Genomic DNA, 18,679 nt, shown 5'->3' with positions numbered 1-18,679 from the left:
GAGTTCTTCAGCACCATAAAGTTTATAGTCCTTCTAAATCAGGATGCTCTCCCTTGCTGTCATCTGATGGACTGAGCCTGATCAAAGACCAGGAAGGACTGAAAAACCATTGGGATGAACACTTTTCCAACCTATCCAATTTTCCAATCAACAGTTGATCATGATGTCTTACAGCAGATTCCTCAGCTGCCAGTCTTGGATGCCCTAGACCTGCTTCCCTCTACTGATGAGATCAAGAAAGTGATCTCACAGATGAACTCAAATAAAGCAACAGGGCAGGATGGCATTCCTCTTGAGATCTACAAAGCACTAGACCCAAATGCTTTACAGGCATCCCAAGACATCTTGGGAGACATTTGGTCCACAGAGGAGATGCCTGACAACTTCTGCGATGCCCTCATTGTGGCTCTCTATAAAAATAAGGGAAGCAAATCAGACTGTGGGAACTACAGAGGTATCCCACTGCCATCCATTGCAGGCAAGATCTTTGCCCACATTCTCCTGAACAAACTTGTCACTGTCCCGGAAAGGAACCTCCCAGAGGTGCAGTGTGGCTTTCGGCCAGAACGGAGTACAGCAGATATGATATTTGCTATGAAGCAAGTCCAGGAGAAGTGCATCGAGCAGAACAAGCCTCTTTACTCTGTCTTCATTGACTTGACAAAGGTGTTTGTTGACACTGTAAACAGGGAGGCTCTCTGGATCATCCTGAGATGTAACAGATGCCTGAGGAAATTTGTGAAGTTGATTCAGCTACTCCAGAATGGAATGACAGGACAGGTTCTTTAACAGTGTCAGCTCTCCCAAGTAAACCAGACAGGGAACACAGCCAGAAGAGCTACCTCTATTTTATTGTTATATCTGTTTTATGGTACTATATTTTATTGTGGCTGATGCCCAACTTTTTGATATGGTCAACTGACTAATCAATAAAGTTATATTACTATTACTACTTTATTGTTAGGCTACATTAACAGAATCTTTCAAGTCTGAAAGTACAAATCTCCCACTGTCCCTATTTACTGCCTAACCAGTTAGGGTGGGTCCTTCCTAAGTTTCTTTCTCTGCCTGTTACTCAGTTGCGGACTCCTCTATCTTTTATCAAATCATTCCCTAAGCAGCATCTCTTCCCCCTGACTTCCAAGGTAATTCTCACATTCCATTACAAATGGTGATACATCAGCTGCATTTGCCATTTCCACTGGGGTAAAACAGGGTTGTGTGCTAGCCCCAGTCCTGTTCAATTTGTTCTTCACTTGCATGTTGTCACGTGCTGTCCAGGGTCTGAAGGACAGAGGGTACCTCAGGTACCGATTGGATGGCTCTCTTTTTGACCTTCACCACTTGAACACATGGACGAAGTACCTCCATACGGTCATTCAAGAAACCATCTTGGGTGATGACTACGCACTCCTGGTGCACAAATATGGTGATCTACAGTTGATGCTGAACAAATTCTCACACTGCTATGCTCTTCAGCTTGACCATCAGCCTGAACAAGACTGAAGTATTTTACTAGCCCGTGCCAAATACGAACCCCATAGAATCAAAAATCACTGTTGATAAGACCCAGCTGACAAATGTAAACAGCTTCAAATACTTGGGGAAGCATCATCTCAAGCAATGGGTCTTTGAACAAAGAAACTGACTCCAGGATCAGCAAGGCCAGCCAGGCACTGGGGTGGCTGCGAACTAGAGTGCTCAATCAGCACATCTGTATCTCCACAAAGCTGAAAATCTACAGACCTGTAGTTATCCCTTCTCTCTATATGGATGTGAGCCCTGGTCTCTGTACCGAAGGCACATCAAACAACCGGAGAAATTTCACAGGCACACTCTCTGCTCCATCCTCAGCATTCATTGGCAAGACCGTGCCTCCAACCTGGAGTTCTTGGATTGCACGGGATCCATCAGCATTGAGTCTCTGGTATCAGAGCCCAGATGCAGTGGGTGGGACATGTAATCAGAATGGATGACCACCGTATGCCTTGCCAGTTGCTCTATAGCATACTGGAGTCTGGGAAGAGACCTCGAGGTCAACCACACAAGCGCTATAAAGATGCTGTGAAAGAAACCCTACGCCACTGTCACATCCAGCCAAGGGAACTAGAAGCTGTGGCTGCTGACAGAACCTGCTGGTGAGCCCTGTGCTAAGAAGCCTCCCCAGCTTTGAAGACAGGAGCCACCAAAAACTGATAGAAAACTGTGAGTGGCATCACAGAATAACACCCATAGTTACCACAATAATGGAGTTCCATTCCCCCCATTGTGCTAGACTCTGCGCTTCCAGATTGGGACTGCAGAGCCACCTCCATGTCCACAGATGAACTGCACAACAGTGTGTCTTCTTCGAACCCGAAGGACTACCACCCATAGCCTTCTGTCCTTCTAGAGTATGTCTGAAATATTTTCTTAATACCCTGCACACATCTAGCTTGTGTCAGACTCATTCTCTAGAGATTTGGGCAGCAAATGGGGAACACAATATCTTGTGCCAAATGAAATTTGGAATTGACCTGGGCATAAAGCAAGGATCTGGACTTAGCACCTCCTTGTCTTGATGAAGTACATGCAGGTCACTGACCAAACCAGCTGAGATAAGGCTACTAAGCAAGCTGTCTCATAGGTGAGGATGTTAATGGATATCAGTCTGATGGGTTGAATAGAACAGTTGTTCCCAGGAAAGGATATGATGAATGTCTGGAGATGAGGAGGCTTGTGCCTCTGATAGTGGTGCATGTGAGGTTGGGCAAATAGAGACAACCCTTCCCTTTCCAGAAGAACAAAACTGAAAGTTGCTGCATATCTGAATAATGTATCAGTCAATCTATTAACCTTTTCCAGTCCTGTTTATAGGTCTGGGACCCCTGCTGATGCCACAAGTCTCTTTCAAAGAGATGCCATCATTCAAAGAAATGCCAGGGCATTTGATAGCCGCTGACAGTACCTGGGTGCTTAGAAGCCAAGGTGGTTTCTACTGCAGGGTCTGGAAGGTTGAAATGCTCCTGTATAATTTCTAGGGTCAAAGTTGTAGACTAGGTGCAGGTGTAGGAAAGGGCCTTGAGACAGGATAACTGGGTGTTTTAGGAGATGCCATGGGGATTCCGCACTTATCCCCTTAGTTTAGCCTTGGGTCAGCATGGTGCAATTAAAAGCACTTATGCCTTGAGCATCTTCCCTTTGTATATCACTTGGACAGTGCTGGCGTTAGAGAAAAAACATACACAATCCTTCTGGCCATGGTGCTACTATGGCATCAATCACCTCTGCTCTGTTGTCTTGCGGCAGGGAGAAAGGTTTAACTTGCCTGTTGTTTGCTGTTATGAATAGCTAAATGAAAAGTATCCCCATCTTGTGAGATCTCCTGAAAAATCTCCTAGTGTAAGAAACAATTTCCCTGAGACAAGTGCTAATGACTTAGCTAGTTGGCTCTTGTGTTGAGTGATAGGTTTATATATTCCTCTGATACGGAGATTGTAGCTGTTTCTTCGCTCATTTTTTTTAAGGTTGATTTGAATCTGCCCTGCTGGTTTACACAGGCTTTGGTTATAAGATCTGTCCATACAAGTCGGTGCAGGTGATTGACTTGATGCAAAAATACCTTTAGATCCAGCCATACCGCCCTCAACTCCAATTGGTTGGTAGAACTACTGATTTATGATGGACCATCATTCCTGCACTGATCTGCTTTGGAAAAGAATTAATCTTATGCTGGAATCTTGGGTCACTTGACTGGCCCAGTGGCATTCCCTGTGCCAGATGGGTGGCTAATCCCAGCCAATGCAACGATTGGGCTACTTTGCTTATGTTATGAGCAGGTGGAATTGGCTGACAATTTGACTCTGAGTGGAAGGAGGAGCCACTGGAGCGGTCTGGAGTGGAAGTGGGCTTATTGTATTAAGTCCATAGTCATGATCATTAACCCATGTAATCTTGTCAACATCATGCGGGTTGGCCTCCTGCATGCTAGAGTATCCCTTACAGACCCTTAAAGTTTGAGGGGTAGACTCCTGAGATATAACTGGTTCCCCCCCACCCCCATGTCAATAATATCTCCCAGATGCAGCATCAACTTTGAAGGTATGAGCATTATTTTGGTAAAGGTTACCACAATACTGTGCTTCTGGAGGTTCTGAAGCATCAAGTTGAGGCTGCTCATTACTTTCTCCACAGAGTGATAAGATAAGCAGACTGTATAGATAAACATAAATGTGGACACACTGGTACCCAAGGCATTCCATAGGGACTATCATTACTTTGATAAATACTCTGGGTGTTGAGGCCAATCCAAAGAGGCTGCTTTGAACTGGAACTTCCTATATGAAATCTGAGGCCTATGAATAGCTAACAATAACAAATAAAGAAATAAAATCAGATAAAAACCAGTTAAATGAGTACATATTGAAAAGGCCAGCTAAAGAGAAAAGGTTTCATTTCTTTCCTAAAAGTGGAAATCATGGGGGCTAAGTGCAACTCCAGAGGGGCTGCTTTTGATAAGTAACACAGGCTAAGACCCCCTCCTTCTGTGTGCCATAGGAAAAAACTCAAAAAGTAGAGGCAACTTGAGGATAGCTTTTAATGACCAGACAGGTTCTCAGCAAGATATGACTCAGACAGTCAGACTCCAAGCTGTTTAGGGTTTTGCAGTAAAAACAATTCCTTAAATTATGCCCAGAAAATAACTGGCTATCTGTGTAAGTATTTTAATATCACCTGACATTATACACTATGTAGCAGCTTGGCTATTGAATTTTGGATTGATAGATACTTCAAGACACTCATCATGGGTAGCCCCATACAGAGCACATTGCAGTTGTCATGGAGGAATTGTGCTATTTATAACTTGGAAAAGAGGCTCCTCCCTTTCTCTGAAAATTAAATTATCTCAGCCAGTGAACTACACAGAATCTGCACAGGATCCACTTGCTTGTATGCCAGACAACTGAGTGGCATTTCATAAATAAATATACATATTTCATTCTTCTCCATATCAAATTATTCTTGTAGGTTCTAGCATCATATTTTTACATTTCAGTAGCTAAAAAAGCTTTTCCCATCCATGTATGCCACTATGCCTTTTAGGAGTATGCCCAATAGTGTCTCACAGATGTCCACATTTTTGCAAATATCCAGCTGATACAAGTGATGTTTATTAATATATGGCTGTGACTCAATTTGAAATCCTATTTATGAAAAATATTACAATATATATCAGTGGAATTTATATTGTACCTATGCATCAGATTACAATCTCATGACAGCATAATGAAACAGCACAAGCATATTTGTTTAGGTCAATTATTTGCAATCCATGTTAACAATAAATAAATATCACAAAATAGAAAATATATTGGAGAACATCCATTCCAACCCTCTGCTCAATTGAAAATCTGCAATGCATAGTGCAACCTCCCCAGTTATTAAGGTCTCTGCTGAAATGCCTGCAACAAGGGCAATCACCTTCCAAAGCAATTCATTCTTCTAAACAGCTGTAACAACCTGAGTGGGAGGGAGAATGTATGCATTGTCACCTCCAATCCTGTGAAGGACCATGGGCTACCTTATCCCCTTTGTTATATTTTTCAGGATAAGTATGCTGCCACCATCTGTGTGATCTACATTTACTAAATTTGAACCTGAATACAGAGGAACACAGACCTAACAGTTGCATGGAGGAAGACAGGTCATTTTCCCCAAAGCTTTCCTTTTCTCTCCTTAAGTACCACGTAAGCATAGACATCCAGCAGTATAGCACATGGCTAAGATCTTACCTTACATATTGAATGGTGAAATTAACTTCAATGCCAATTGTAAAACATTTATTAAAAATTCCTGAAGAAAGAAGTCAGAAATGGTCAGCTGTCATTTAAAATAAAACTTTACTAATTAATACCTGTCAGGCTTATCTGCTTTACCTATCAGGACTCTTGAAATTTGAGAATACCCTAGGACTCCATAACTGCATTTAGCTTTTGCTCTCTGCTAGCCTCTTGAAGATAAAATAATCCAACAGGGAGTTTCCTTGAGAGGCAGAGATAGTTTCCAAGGAAGAAATTCAAACTGACCAATCAATGCTGTGGATGCCATGTGTTTCAGGTGATTTCTACACTACCTGTCTAGCATAAAGTTGGCTAGAGGATAATTAGCCTGGGTTGTAGATTCAGAACACTTTTTGTCCAGGTATGCCTAGACATGCCTCTGTTTGCAGCCATGATCTAACAAGTGGGGATGGTTGTCTATATACCTTCCAAAAGCTCTTTCAGAATGTTCTTCTAATATTTAGCTGAAATCTGGATCCTTAGAATTTCAGTGCACTGCTTCTAATTCTGCCCTTTGATGCCCCATGTAACAAATCTCATGCTATTTTTGCATCACAGTTTCATACACACACACATGCATACACACACACACATATAGACAACTATCGTATTTTCATTTAATTTTCACCAAGCTAAACAGATACACTCTTTCAACTGTTTCTCATGTAAATCAGTTTTCAAAACTCTTATAATCAAGGTTACCTTTATCTGGATGTGCTCGTTTTTCATCCACAATTAGTGACACAGTACAGGGTACCTAGAATGTTAATGCATAAATGGACGCAGTATTCCAAGGGTGGCCTAATCAGCACAGAATAAAGAAAACTTCTAATCTTCTATGATGAACACTATTCATTTATCAGACTACTTTGTAAGAGTATTAATTGGTGCAATATTAATCACAGATACAAATTGTGCATTTAACTTTACATTAACTGCCTTCCAGCAATTTGTTGTATAAAAAAACTTCATTAAAGAATTTCAAAAATATTGGTTATATCATGGAAATATGATACCTCATTCAATGTTGCTGAGGAAAGGTATGTGCCTTCATTAAAGGTATGTGAGGAAAGGTATGGGCCTTCATTAAAAACTGGTAAGGATCCTCTTCCACATTTTAGAAAAAACAGAATATCCTCCCCTTTATTAAAACCCATAAGGGAAAAAAAACCAGACTGACATAAAAAGCAAAGAAGGCAGATCCCACTAATGGGGGGTGGGTAGGAAAGGAGGGATGGTCAGATGACAACCCCACTGCAAAATGGTTAACTGGAAACAGAGCTTCCAATCACAAACAATAGGTCACAAGAATTATTTCTGAAACAGCAGGTAAATCCAGATCAAATAAAAGAGGCACAACTATATTTGAGCTGTAAATCACTTGAAACTAAGAATTGACTCCCAAGACAAAAGTCTAATGTGGCTATTCATTAATTCCCACACAATCGCCTGCAAACAGAATAAATCTTATTTTTGTTAGTAGCTTTAGCTATATTTCTCTTTTACCTCAACAAAGGCATGCACATAAACATTAGAAAATATGAAGGGTGAAAATCTTTAGCACAAAACAATGTTTTGTTACAAGAATGCCATACTAGCAGAAATTAAACTCAATCCTAATACATGTTTACACAGGAATCCCACCAAGTTTAGGACTTTATATAGTGCTTGCTAAAATCACAGCCTTGAAAGATTTACTGCCTTCAGTCACTGCAGGAGGAGAGCAGTGTTAGTCTGTGGTGGCAAAAAAATCAGAAGATAGCATCTTTCCCCACTAGCACATTTTATTAAAAAGCTTTTGCTAGCTGCAGCTCACTTCATCAGATGCACAGAGTCCTTAGACTCTATTTGGGGGGGGGGGGTTAACAAGGGAAGATAGGATGCAGGTTACATATGAGAAAGATTACAAGTACCTTATCAATTAAGAATTGTAATGCGTTAAAACCCATTGCTTGTTGAGACCTTCTGAGATTGTCTGAAACCTTTTGATGTATCTGAGTTCAACAATTTCTCTCTCAGTAATAATGTTAAAATCCCGCTTTTCCAAAACAGTCAAACAGTCGGATTCCCTTTATGTGCAAAAGCTAAAGCGGCAGAAGAGGTTAGACTGTACTCTTTCTTTCCAAATCTTACACAGAGAGCGCGGCTACGGCGCTGTTTGTCCTGGACTTAATTCAATGGCCAGATAGCGACAATCGCTAGGTGTCCTTTCTCCTTTCGCTCTGTACTGAATCCCCACCCCCGTCCCCAAGCAGCTCCATCATACCGAAGGGCAGAGAAGCATGTACCTGCAAAGTATTAAGTATTTCCCTCCAAGGAGGCCTGGGAGCGCGTAACAGGACTGTCAAGAGGAAAGGCGGGAACATCCAGGCCACGGGAAGGGACAGGAGCAGCCTCCCCCATCGAGGTGACCTCCAGATGGCCTCCCTGATTATTACGGATTAAATCCAGCCCAAGGACTCGACTGGGGAGAGCTGGCGTACTGGAATATTCCCAGCACCCGCGCGGAAGTCCGCCATAGGGAGAAGACGTTTCGCCTCTTGTCACCGAAGGAGTTCAAGCACAAGCCGCGCAGGGCGAGGAAGGAACGGACGGGTCAGCCTGAGGGAAGAGAACAAGCGCTCCCATCCCAAAGCGACTCTCACGACGCAACCTGGAACGTACCTTACAGGGAGACACCGCGCAGGTGAGGTTCAGCCTCCACCAGCAGCAACAGCAGCAACAGCAGCATGTGTGGGGGAAAAAAAAAAGCTGCGCAGGCGCACTGAGCCCCACTGCCAGTCTCCCTGCTGTCGCGCAACCGCAGTGCTTGGTCAGTCTTTAAGACTACAGAAGAAATGGCAGGCTTGGGGGAAAGGGGAATTGGGCCTCGGAACGGGAGAGGAAGAGAGTGAGGCAGGGAGGTGGCGTGTTGATGGGAAGAGGAGAAAGTTTTCTGCGTGGCTTCGTTTGTTTTAAGCATGGAACGATAATCTAGACGACGCGACGGGTGCAATACGAGCGGTAAAACGGTTCACGCGTTGCTTTAGGCATGAGGAGACCCAGGTTCACATGTTCGTTCTCACTGGTTGATTTTAGGCCAGTCCCTGTCTTTCCGCATAACCTACTTCTTAGTAGGGGAATTTTTAAGGGGCAAAATGAGGATAGTCGGAGGGGTGGGGGAGAGAAGGTATACTGTCTTGAGCTCTTAAAGCAAAAATACATATAAATAAAATTAGTACATTAAGGGAGGTAGGGATGGATGGGTTCATTATATCAGTATGGTGCTGTGCAAAGGAGCTAGTATTAGCTTAGCTAGAGGAGGTAAGTTACTGCTGTAGTTACTTCTTACAGCATTCCAGATGGGCTTTCATGCTCTTCCAGAATATTCCCAAATTCTCCAGAGCAGGTGAGGAAGTGTCACAAATATTGTTTTCCACAGTCCTTTCATCCAGCCAGTAAACTTGTTTGGAAATAGCGCCCCCACCACCACATTTATATTGTTTCAAAATCTGAGATCATCCAGTGAAGCTCAACAGTGGGAGTCAAAAGGAAGTGATTCTTCTCTTAGTGATGTGCACAGTTAATCTATGGAATTTGTTATCATAAGATATGGCAATGGTCATTGCAATAATAGTTTTTAAAAGGTGTAGACTAATTAATGGAGAAAAGTCTATAAATCACAATAGGTTACTAGGAAAATATAGCAAGATAAGGCATAGCCGTGAAAACTCACTGGATGAGTATAAATCAATACTAAAAAAGAATTGCACTAGGATTGGCTTTCAGAGAACATTAAGAACCATTAGGTTATAAAGTGATATATGGATGAGATTATTTATCATGAAGTTAGGGAGGAAAATATCTAAATTGTTCAACTTTTAAAAATGGTTTATTAGGAAAAACATGTTAATTATGTAAAGCCAATAAATTTGAGCAGTGGAATTTTCATTCTAAAATATAAAAAGAAAGATTTCTGTTGATACATAACAGATTTAAGACAAATTTAAGCAAGAGTTTCCTTGCATAATACAAAGTTAAGTTCTGGAGTTTACTGCTCCAAACATGGATAGATACAGAATTTTCTGTAGTATCTGAGCAGTTCTTCAAAGAAAAATGAGTAGCTAAAGTGGTTTGATCTAAAATGGTAAGTTTCAGTTTGAAATGGTCTTACCAGGATTATGTTCAATGGAATCTGTGCCATTTAGCTTGCTTGCTTGCTTGCTTACTTACCTACTGACTTATTTATTAATTAAACAGTTTTATAAGGCTGCCCAACTCACACATGGTGTGTTGTGTTCTGGATACAATCTGGAAAAGGCTGAATTTGATTTATTCAAGTTCCATAGTCATTTCAGGGAACAATCTCAGGACAGTGAAAGTGACCTTCATGTAAGCCTGTAATATAACAGTATGCTGAGGAAGCTTCATTTATTGCCTGACCTACAAAAAGAACAGAATTGTTTAGTAAGGATTGGAAGGTCAGTGTCCTTTTGCTGTCACCTGCTGAACTGTAGCAGTTTCATATGTAGCTTTCTTTTCTTCAGAGTATTTGCTACAAAAATTTCTAAATTTAAATCCATGGACAGAATAATATGACCAATGGAACCTTCTTATAATTAAACTAAAGAGGGGAAAGTTTGCAAATACTGCCTGGATTCACATATTGCACTAAACTTACAGTATTTGTTCTTTATGGTGTGATATGCAAACCCAGCCAAGTATGGTTTAATCAACAAACCATTGTTAAGCAAATAATTCTTTAGCATGATATATCATCCTAGCCATGCTTCATATTAAGGGAATATATGGGAAGAGGACCATAGCAAAATAATATGAATCATATGTGAACTTTATAATTGGTATTATTACAGAAGATTATTATGCAAGAGCAAGTGGATTTTTTTTCTTTTTTAACCCAGCAAAGTTGAGATTAAAGATGAATTTTAACGTCAGTGTAATAGATATGTCCAGATTCAAACTCACTCTCACCCATGGAAGCTCATTGGATAATTCTGGTTCAGTTGCTATCTCTCAGCCTAATTTACCCCATGGCATTGTTGGAAAAGAAAAACAGTACTATATACACTGCCTTGAGCTATGTAAGAAAGGTGGTATATGCATCTAGCAAATTACCATTTAAATACGTATGAAACTGTGTGGCCCCTCCCAGATCTAAATAGTAAAGGTAAAGGTTTCCCTTGACGTAAAGTCCAGTCGAATCCGACTCTAGGGGGCGGTGCTCATCTCCGTTTCTAAGCCTTGGAGCCGGCGTTGTCATAGACACTTCCGGGTCATGTGGCCAGCATGACGACTCGGAACGCCGTTACCTTCCCGCCGAAGCGGTACCTATTGATCTACTCACATTTGCATGTTTTCGAACTGCTAGGTGAGCAGGAGCTGGGATTAACAACGGGAGCTCACCCCGCCGCGCGGTTTCGAACCGCCGACCTTCGGATCGACAGCTCAGCGGTTTAACCCGCAGCGCCACCGCGTCCCTCTCCCAGATCTAAATACTTTCTATTAAATTAACCAAAACTACAGTGTGACTTAAAGGAGTCTTTATTTCATTCACAGCCAAACATGATATTCTTTACATTTTGTTTCTTCAACCAGGTCCTCACAGGCCTTTAAATCTGTGTAAATATGTACAAATCTATGTAAATAAATAAATTTACTTTAAAATTATTTATTTAGAGTATTGCACCTGGCTGACCTTGGGTGATTCCAAAATGCTACGGTAAAGGTAAAGGTAAAGGTAAAGGTAAAGGTAAAGGTTTCCCTTGACATTAAGTCCAGTCGTGTCCGACTCTAGGGGGCGGTGCACGTTTCAAAGCCGAAGAGCCGGCATTTGTCCGTAGACACTTCCGTGGTCATGTGGCTGGCATGACTGAACAGAATGCCGTTACCTGCCTGCCGAAGCGGTACCTATTAATCTACTCACATTTGCATGTTTTCGAACTGCTAAGGGTTCAATGAAAAATAATCCTCCACCTCTATAGCTTTAGTTTAAATAAGGATATTAAAATAAATGAAACAGGAAAATAACTCTTGAAATGAGCTCTTTTGTTATCTGTATTTATATCTCCATGTAATTACCACTATTTGCTACATACTTCTGCCAAAGATGAATACACTTCTTAAAGTCATCACAAAAGAACTTTACATTTTGTTTCTTCAACCAGGTCCTCACAGGCCTTTTCATCTCTTCATTTGAATCAAACAGATGCCCACAAATGTATTTCTTCTATTTTGGAAAAAGTTGGAAATCGCATGGCATGAAGTCTGGACAGTATGGCGGATGTGGTAAGACTGTGAGATTCAACTTTGCAATTGCATCTTGGCTGGGTTGTGAGGTGTGAGGCCTAGCATTGTCATGTTGCAGCAAAATGTCCTTCTTGTGCTTCCAAATGCTGCTTAATCACTGTTTCAAAGTTTTGGGGTTACAGTGTAGAGCTCGGAATGATTGTGGTACCATATTCAAGGAAATCCATGTGAAAAATACCAGCTGCATTCCAAAAAACTGCAACCATGAGTTTTCCTGCTGAGGCCTGGGATTCAACTTTTTTTTCCACAGATGAAGCTTTGTGATGATATTCAGTGGACTGATGCTTCATTGCTGGGTCACAATGATGAGCCCATGTTTCACTGACTGTCACAATGCTGTAAAGAAATTCCTCACCTTCATTTTCATAGTGGGACAATAATTGCTGTCAAACTTTAATTTTTGAAGTTTTTATCTCTGCTGTTAGCATGCAAGGAACCCATCTTGCACAAATCTTCCAGTATTGAATATCGATAATGTAACTTATTTGTTCCTGTGAAATGCTAAGTTTGAGAGCAGTTTCTCTTTGAGTGATCCGTCAGTTAATCAGTTCATTAACCTTTACCATGTGAAACTTGTCAGTTATTGACACAGGTTGTTCACCTCGTTCTTGATCATACAGATCAGCTCTTTCAGGTCTACCATCTTTACATTTTTTGACCTAGCAATGCACAGCACCTATATCAACACAGTCATTACATAAACAACCTGATTCAGCAGTGAATTTCAATTGGAGGGACTCTTTTGGCACTCAAAAATTCAATCATGGCACAATGCTTAAAGCACATTGCTGAGTACTTACTGCAGACTTCCATTTCACAAATAACAATGCAACCTTTTCTCACAGCAGTTTCTTCCCAATTGAAATGAAAGAACGTGCTAAGGAACACATCAGAGCTTCTAGTGCATCAGTACTGCCATCTCTTGGCAATTTATAACATTGAAAGCATTACTTGTCATTCAACCCACATATAACAGATCTGACATTTGTCATATTTCAGCAAAAAGATTTAAATAAAGGGCTTTAGCATGAAAAGGTTATAATCCAGTTTTGGAGATGAAAATATTACTTCTGGGTTCTGTGTTGTTTAGGTCTAGTTAATTCAAATTAATTTCCTCTCTTTAGGTAAATTAAAAACAATTCATCTTGCTTTCTCAGTGTATATCTTGATAGAAGAACATACCAATTCTAGTTCCTTTGTTCTGTTGACTGCATATTATTTCTATTTCTGATGTGCATTGGAACATGTAATAAAAAATGAATTATTTGACAAATCTCTATTAAAACATATTTCCAGTCTGACTTTTGCAACTGGTCAGTTTACATTTATTTCTTCAAAATTCTTCTTGCTGTGTTTGCAAATAAAAGATAAACTTCTCTAAAGTTAGTCTTTAAATGTATGGGTCCAAATAGTAGTAAGTGGGACAGTCATGATGTGGAAAGGTGAGCTATAAATAAAATAAATAGGTGGGCATGGATCCATCTACTCAGCCAACCTCTTTCCTCCTCCCTATCTCTTTTCCCTATTCTTGTTCAAGATTACTGAGAGGGAGAGGAAAAAGCTTCTCCCAATAAATCTATTGCTAGGTTAGAGGATGAAGTTAAACCTTTCCCTTCCCTAATCCTAATCTGTAAGAGACTGGGGGGGCGGGCAGTGTTACATGAAAGCAGGCTGATTGGTGGTGTCCATAACATTTTTTCGAAGTTACAGCAGAAAGAATGGGGTTGTCAGCTGACATTCAGAAGTCTCTCTCCAGGGGCATTTGTGCTCATGATAACTCATTACTCTGTGTCTGAGAGGGACTCAGCAGGGGTTTCCGGGAATTTTTTTTTTACTAGCAAGTTGTGTGGCCTGAAAAAGTTTGAAAACCCTTGCGCTAGGCCACTCAGACGATGGGTAAGTATTGTGTTTCAAAGGCTTTTGATGACTGAAGCTATTACCAATTGCATGTTTGAAGGTGAGCTGGAAATAAATAGTTCAAGTAGCTTTATTGTGGCCATGATGACAGGGTGGATTTTAGCTTGCTGCCTGTTTTGGAAGTTGATGCTCCTTAAGAGACTAGCAGTTTTTGATTCAGTGCTGTTTGCTTGTTTTCCCACACATAAGCTATATATTTATAGATAAATAAATGCTATGTGAGGGAAAATGAGTTTCCAGTGTAAATTTCTTCACAAAGATACTGATTCAGAAAAAAACAAAATAGTCTAGCACTTGAGAAAGCATGGAGAGGGTGGTAATTTGAAATGCAGTGCTGTGATTTTTCTTTTGCAAAATGAACATTATACATTTTTTACAAATTCATCACATTTACTATTTTGTTCTACTTTTATTTTCAATCAAATTTCCATGATCAGTTAGGTGCCACCAAGTTGGGCCAACCCCTGGTATCGAAGCAGACAAATGCTTCCATCTCAACCAGTTTCCTGGGATAACCTCTAGCTCTTTTATGGAAAATCTAGTAATCTCTCTGATCTTTCCTATTGCTTTAACTGTTGTCTTTCCCTTCTTTTACTTCCTTCAACCTTGCCAATCTTTTTCTAGGTCATCGTCTTCTTGGATCACGTATCCAAACAGGACTTTCTGCTTACTGATCACCTCAAGGGAGAAGTCAGTTTTAATTTCCTCCAATTTTTAAATTCTTCCAAAGAATTACTGGTTCTTTTTCTAGTCCATGGTACTTTTAGTATCTGTCTCTAAATCCATAATTTGAAAGGGCTTGCCTTCATTCTATTGTTGTTCCTGTCTGTCTGTCTGTCTGTCTGTCTATCTATCTATCTAGTCCCTGCCCATTTCCTCCCATCAGGGGACTCTGGGCAGTTTACAATATAATAATCGATTAAAATGACAAACATACAGTAAAAATACGATATATAAATATAATATTACTCTTAATAAATAAAAATAAGAGTAAAAATAAGAATAAAAATAAAGTCCAGATGGCAGAAGAATATAATACAACCCGTATGTGGGAGAAGTGGTCTAAGATACCAGCCATCCCCACGTGGAACTATTCCCCTCTCTGCCCCAAGTGATAGTTATATATAGTTAGCTTGCACATTCCAACATTATCACTTGAAAGACCATTGCTTAGCTATCCTGAGCACTTTTGTCACAGAAATATTCTTATCATTCATGATCTTGTTTAAATTTATCACTACCTTCTTTCCCAGGATTTTTTTTTAAAGAATTTGAAATCTAGGATAATTCTATGATCAGGTAACCAGTGCCATCTAGTGCCTGGTAACTGTTCTAAAATACAGGTGTAACCTACCTAAATTTAAATGCAGTATTTTTCAGTCAAAGCTTTATGGAGATCTTAGATTATATAAGATTCTACAGAGATTTTTCATGAAGAAAATCTATCTATGTGGTAGCTAGGAGTCAAAAATGACTTGATGGCACATAATCACAGAGATTTTATTTTTCCAGTGTTCATTATTCTGAATTATTCATTAGTCTACTTCCTAACTAAATAATAAGATGCAAATTCATAAAGTCACAGCATAAGGAGGATAGTGGGTGAGCTGAAAGTTCTATCTTAGTGTACACCAGAAGTCACTAAGCACAATCAGGTCTTGTAGTTATAAAGTACACGTGCAGTTTCCTTAGATAACATTTATGAACAGCAAATACCAATAGAATAACGCTTAAATCTTGATATCTTTGGATCATTTTTCATACATTGGTCTTCAGAGGCCTAAATATGGGGTATCCAAATTAGTTTAACACCCTACCCCCACATCTTTCTGATTAGAAATTCCTACCTGCAGTTCTACTGATAGTCAAATAAACCTGCCAGAAGAAGGCAACAGTAAGCCACTTCCATACTGTTTTCAAAGGAATGAATGTGTCATCAGAAGCTGAGCTTGACTCACAGGTGTATACCAGTATGTCTACTCACATTTCCCTGGTATCTTGAGATGTTCTGTTTTAGCTAACACAGCTTTTCCAGCTTAGCTTCCTCCAAATGCTTTGAACAGTCACACAGCCTGGAATTCTTGAAACTGCCATCCCAACAAATCTGGAGAGTATTAGATTAGGGAATGCTCACCAAACCACCTTGATTTCCTTTCATTCTACATGGCCACATTACAGCAATATGGCTCAGTATATTAAGATAAAAATGTCTGATTTTTTAAAAATTAAAGTGGCTAGAAGGAAAAACTACTTGATATATCCAGGATTTGAGCAACACCGAGAGTTGGTAATGGTCCAAGGAGGAGGAATGGGCAGTGCTTTATAACATTAGGCTCTGGGAACAATGCTCCCTTTCCCTTCCTGCCTACTGAAAATGGCCAGAAAGTGCATCAGTGGTTTGAATGACTAGTTTGCATGTTTGTTAGAAAGGGAGAAAGAAAAGTCATATACTATATACTGGTTAATTTAATACAGCAAATACAGGTTTAGCTCAAATAAATTTTTTGCTTTTATACCACAAATACTTTTGCATGACAAACATTGGTTTATACCTTGCAGAGGCTTGTTGTAAACCTAAGTAATTGTGGAGGAAAAGTAGAATATAAACCTAACAAACAAATAGCACGTATAGTTATTAAAGTAGCTTGGTCTTCAGATTTCATGCCACGAACACTGATAGAGAGGTGTGCTTTCATAAATTCTGCCTTAGTTCATAAAAGATTTATGATTTTTCTAGCAAAACATTGCTGTAATAGGCAGCAGCTAGCTTAAGTGGTAGGGTTTCGTGAAACTAAACCAGCTTTGCTTGGTTTAGCTGGCACAATCTTGTAATTTCCAGACTGACAATGGTTTAACTGACAGGGGCTTGTAATTTCCTGTCAAAAATTTGTAAATTTGTTGATGCAAAAAGGAAAGGGTAAATTCACTGCTGAATTAAAGATTATATCCAAGAAATGGTCAAGAAAAATGGGAAGTACTGTACTTGCTTATGCAGATCTGGTACATACTTGCTTGTTACAACTAACAGTACTATTGATTTATAATCTGATATAAATTTAGGCACATGAAAGGGGAGAGCTCATCAAGGGCTTATTGGAAAACAAGACAGCAAGGATTTACCCTTAATCCTTCAGAACAAAACAGTATCAATAAGGTATTAAGGGAAAGACTGTTTACACAGAGCTAATACAGCCCTCTCTGATATGTAGAATCAGTGTTACATCCATGCAAAGTTTACTTTTAATCTTTGAAATTAACACAGAATCATAGAAGAATCTAGGGAAGACTATAGAGTGCAGAGTTCTATAAAGAGGGATACTACTTTGAAACACTGCTTTCCAGTTAGTGCTGGTGAGTTATCCAAAGAAACCATAACTGATTGAATTATTGGCAATTTCATTTTGCATGGTTAGACACTTGTGGATCAGTCTTTCAGATAAGCATATGTTCCTGCCCCACTTATTAATACTAAATGGATGAAGCTATGTGCAATTCATGGTTTGTTTAGCCAAGCTTCAAAGGTGATAAGAATGTGGAAATCTGACTTTATTTACAAAGCCAGGGTTTATTTTTAGTTAAGTAATTTCCTTATTAGCTAGCTTCTTTCACACAGAGGAAATGACAGTCCCATTATCTGCAACCGCAGGTTGAATCAGCAATTGTGTACAGGTATTTTCACCAATTAAGTGACCTTTATGGCTTAACATAATGTATTAAGTACTGAAAATTGAAGCCTGTGCTACAATCCTCTATCAGTATAGGACTGGTACATTAGGAAAAAGTTCTACTAAATCCAGTTGGTAGTTCTGAGTAGGATTTTACTTTGTTCAATGTCTTTATTCTCTTTTAATATATTTTCTCACACAATAACTGAAATGTTTTACTTTTATTATGAATATATGAAGAATTAAAACTGCCTTACTTGACATGAATGTGCTTAAAGTGGTAATAAGCATTTATTACCTGTTTTATAACAGCAAATTTATAGTCCTCCTGAAGTAGCAAATCCAATTTTGAACATGGCAGGTAAGTCAGAGAATGTACTTAAATGAAACTGAACTCTACAATTAATATTAACTATATTTTTGCATCATTTGAGCCCTCAGTCAAAATTTATGTCAGAAAAATGAATTATAATGTCAGGAAAATGATTAATTGTGGTTACCAGATAACATTAATTTTTCTTCAAATATTTATTTCATTTGGTAAATTTATATAGCCACCCATCTCACATATGTGACTCTATTAATTACCTATGTTTGCATTTCACTAAAGACCCACTTGTCCCTCCCCCAGTCCATAGGACTTTATTTTTTTTCAAAGATTGTTAAAATACAAAATAGAGTATAGAAAAGACAGAGTATAGACCTAAAGAAAAACTATAAAAGTGCGAAGTTAGAAAGAGAAAAGGAAAGTGACTTCCAACTTTCTCCAATACAGATATAAGTGCAATTACAAAAATAATCACCAATAGTTAAACCTTAGTAACATTATTTCTATAAAATCAAACCTTTTAATTATTAAAACCCAAGATTAAAGCTTCGTTTTTTTCTGACACAAGCAAATAGTCTAAATGTGGTTGCCAAGTAGAAACAAATCCAGAAACGATATTTTCTCTTATCAGTGCTGTTAACTTG

At 39.4% G+C, this 18,679-nt stretch overlaps 1 protein-coding gene across 1 annotated transcript in view; it reads right to left on the bottom strand.

Moving 5' to 3' along the window:
• Positions 1-8,557, bottom strand: part of NDRG3 (NDRG family member 3) — a 52,973-nt gene extending 44,416 nt beyond the window's left edge. Inside the window, exon 1 of the mRNA XM_063297259.1 lies at positions 8,484-8,557. The gene's annotated coding sequence lies outside the window, so the exon portion shown is untranslated. The remainder of the gene's footprint in view (positions 1-8,483) is intronic.
• Positions 8,558-18,679: the final 10,122 nt, after the last annotated feature.

The sequence above is a fragment of the Candoia aspera genome, chromosome 3, assembly GCF_035149785.1.
Source record: "Candoia aspera isolate rCanAsp1 chromosome 3, rCanAsp1.hap2, whole genome shotgun sequence".
Classification (NCBI taxonomy): domain Eukaryota; kingdom Metazoa; phylum Chordata; class Lepidosauria; order Squamata; family Boidae; genus Candoia; species Candoia aspera.
Note: the sequence above shows the minus strand (reverse complement) of the source record. Positions and strands in the feature narration are given on the sequence as shown.